The sequence below is a fragment of the Brachyhypopomus gauderio genome, unplaced genomic scaffold, assembly GCF_052324685.1.
Source record: "Brachyhypopomus gauderio isolate BG-103 unplaced genomic scaffold, BGAUD_0.2 sc647, whole genome shotgun sequence".
Lineage (NCBI taxonomy): Eukaryota > Metazoa > Chordata > Actinopteri > Gymnotiformes > Hypopomidae > Brachyhypopomus > Brachyhypopomus gauderio.
This window is the reverse complement of record NW_027507467.1, coordinates 35001-38014: the sequence shown is the minus strand read 5'-3', so window position 1 is coordinate 38014 and position 3014 is coordinate 35001.

Sequence of the window (3014 nt, the reverse complement as noted above, 5' to 3'; positions counted from 1 at the left end):
AGGGTGGGGTTGGGTGGGTGTTGGACTAGGGTGGGGTTGGGTGGGTGCTGGACTAGGGTGGGGTTGGGTGGGTGTTGGACTAGGGTGGGGTTGGGTGAGTGTTGGACTAGGGTGGGGTTGGGTGGGTGTTGGACTAGGGTGGGGTTGGGTGGGTGCTGGACTAGGGTGGGGTTGGGTGGGTGTTGGACTAGGGTGGGGTTGGGTGGGTGTTGGACTAGGGTGGGTGCTGGACTAGGGTGGGGTTGGGTGGGTGCTGGACTAGGGTGGGGTTGGGTGGGTGCTGGACTAGGGTGGGGTTGGGGTGGGTGCTGGACTAGGGTGGGGTTGGGTGGGTGTTGGACTAGGGTGGGGTTGGGTAAGTGTTGGACTAGGGTGGGGTTGGGTGGGTGTTGGACTAGGGTGGGGTTGGGTGGGTGTTGGACTAGGGTGGGGTTGGGTGAGTGTTGGACTAGGGTGGGGTTGGGTGAGTGCTGGACTAGGGTGGGGTTGGGTGGGTGTTGGACTAGGGTGGGGTTGGGTGGGTGTTGGACTAGGGTGGAGTTGGGGTGGGTGCTGGACTAGGGTGGGGTTGGGTGGGTGCTGGACTAGGGTGGGGTTGGGTGGGTGTTGGACTAGGGTGGGGTTGGGTGAGTGTTGGACTAGGGTGGAGTTGGGGTGGGTGTTGGATTAGGGTGGGGTTGGGTGAGTGTTGGACTAGGGTGGGGTTGGGTGAGTGTTGGACTGGGGTGGGGTTGGGTGAGTGTTGGACTGGGGTGGGGTTGGGTGGGTGTTGGACTGGGGTGGGGTTGGGTGGGTGTTGGACTAGGGTGGGGTTGGGTGAGTGTTGGACTAGGGTGGGGTTGGGTGGGTGCTGGACTAGGGTGGGGTTGGGTGGGTGCTGGACTAGGGTGGGGTTGGGTGAGTGCTGGATTAGGGTGGGGTTGGGTGTGTGTTGGACTAGGGTGGGGTTGGGTGAGTGTTGGACTAGGGTGGGGTTGGGTGGGTGTTGGACTAGGGTGGGGTTGGGTGGGTGCTGGACTAGGGTGGGGTTGGGTGAGTGTTGGACTAGGGTGGGGTTGGGTGGGTGTTGGACTAGGGTGGGGTTGGGTGGGTTTTGGATTAGGGTGGGGTTGGGTGGGTTTTGGACTAGGGTGGGGTTGGGTGGGTGCTGGACTAGGGTGGGGTTGGGTGGGTGTTGGATTAGGGTGGGGTTGGGTGGGTGCTGGACTAGGGTGGGGTTGGGTGGGTGCTGGACTAGGGTGGGGTTGGGTGAGTGTTGGACTAGGGTGGGGTTGGGTGGGTGTTGGACTAGGGTGGGGTTGGGTGGGTGTTGGACTAGGGTGGGGTTGGGTGGGTGTTGGACTAGGGTGGGGTTGGGTGAGTGTTGGACTAGGGTGGGGTTGGGTGGGTGTTGGACTAGGGTGGGGTTGGGTGGGTGTTGGACTAGGGTGGGGTTGGGTGAGTGTTGGACTAGGGTGGGGTTGGGTGGGTGCTGGACTAGGGTGGGGTTGGGTGGGTGCTGGACTAGGGTGGGGTTGGGTGAGTGTTGGACTAGGGTGGGGTTGGGTGGGTGCTGGACTAGGGTGGGGTTGGGTGGGTGTTGGATTAGGGTGGGGTTGGGTGAGTGTTGGACTAGGGTGGGGTTGGGTGGGTGTTGGACTAGGGTGGGGTTGGGTGGGTGCTGGACTAGGGTGGGGTTGGGTGGGTGTTGGATTAGGGTGGGGTTGGGTGAGTGTTGGACTAGGGTGGGGTTGGGGTTGGGGTGGGTGTTGGACTAGGGTGGGGTTGGGTGGGTGCTGGACTAGGGTGGGGTTGGGTGGGTGTTGGATTAGGGTGGGGTTGGGTGAGTGTTGGACTAGGGTGGGGTTGGGGTTGGGGTGGGTGTTGGACTAGGGTGGGGTTGGGTGGGTGTTGGACTAGGGTGGGGTTGGGTGGGTGTTGGACTAGGGTGGGGTTGGGTGAGTGTTGGACTAGGGTGGGGTTGGGTGGGTGCTGGACTAGGGTGGGGTTGGGTGGGTGCTGGACTAGGGTGGGGTTGGGTGAGTGTTGGACTAGGGTGGGGTTGGGTGGGTGCTGGACTAGGGTGGGGTTGGGTGGGTGTTGGATTAGGGTGGGGTTGGGTGAGTGTTGGACTAGGGTGGGGTTGGGGTGGGTGTTGGACTAGGGTGGGGTTGGGTGGGTGCTGGACTAGGGTGGGGTTGGGTGGGTGTTGGATTAGGGTGGGGTTGGGTGAGTGTTGGACTAGGGTGGGGTTGGGGTTGGGGTGGGTGTTGGACTAGGGTGGGGTTGGGTGGGTGCTGGACTAGGGTGGGGTTGGGTGGGTGCTGGACTAGGGTGGGGTTGGGTGGGTGTTGGACTAGGGTGGGGTTGGGTGGGTGTTGGACTAGGGTGGGGTTGGGTGGGTGAGTTTCACAGTAAAGGTGCAGCTGCTGCTCTCATCAGGATGGGGGGGGCAGAGTGAGTGAGAAAGACAAGAGGGAGGAACAGGAGTCCTGCTAACAGGTGCTAAAGCCTCCTCATACCAACACGCTTAACAAAAGACAACTGTAGAAAGACAGAGAGAAAGACAGACAAAGAGAGAGGGATAGAGAGAAAGAGTGAGGGGAGAGAGGGGAAAGAACAGACAGAGACATCTCATTCTGTTTTAAGCCTTTTGATATTATTAGCTACTTACTATCAATATTACATGTAAAAAATTGTACTCAGAACAGGACTCAGTACTCAGAGCAGAACTCAGCACTCAGAACAGGACTCATCACTCAGAACAGGACTCAGCACTCAGAACAGGACTCAGAACAGGACTTAGCACTCAGAACAGGACTCAGAACTCAGAACAGGACTCATCACTCAGAACAGGACTTAGCACTCAGAACAGGACTTAGCACTCAGAACAGGACTCAGCACTCAGAACAGGACTCATCACTCAGAACAGGACTCAGCACTCAGAACAGGACTCAGAACAGGACTTAGCACTCAGAACAGGACTCAGAACTCAGAACAGGACTCACCTCTCAGAACAGGACTCAGAACATTAT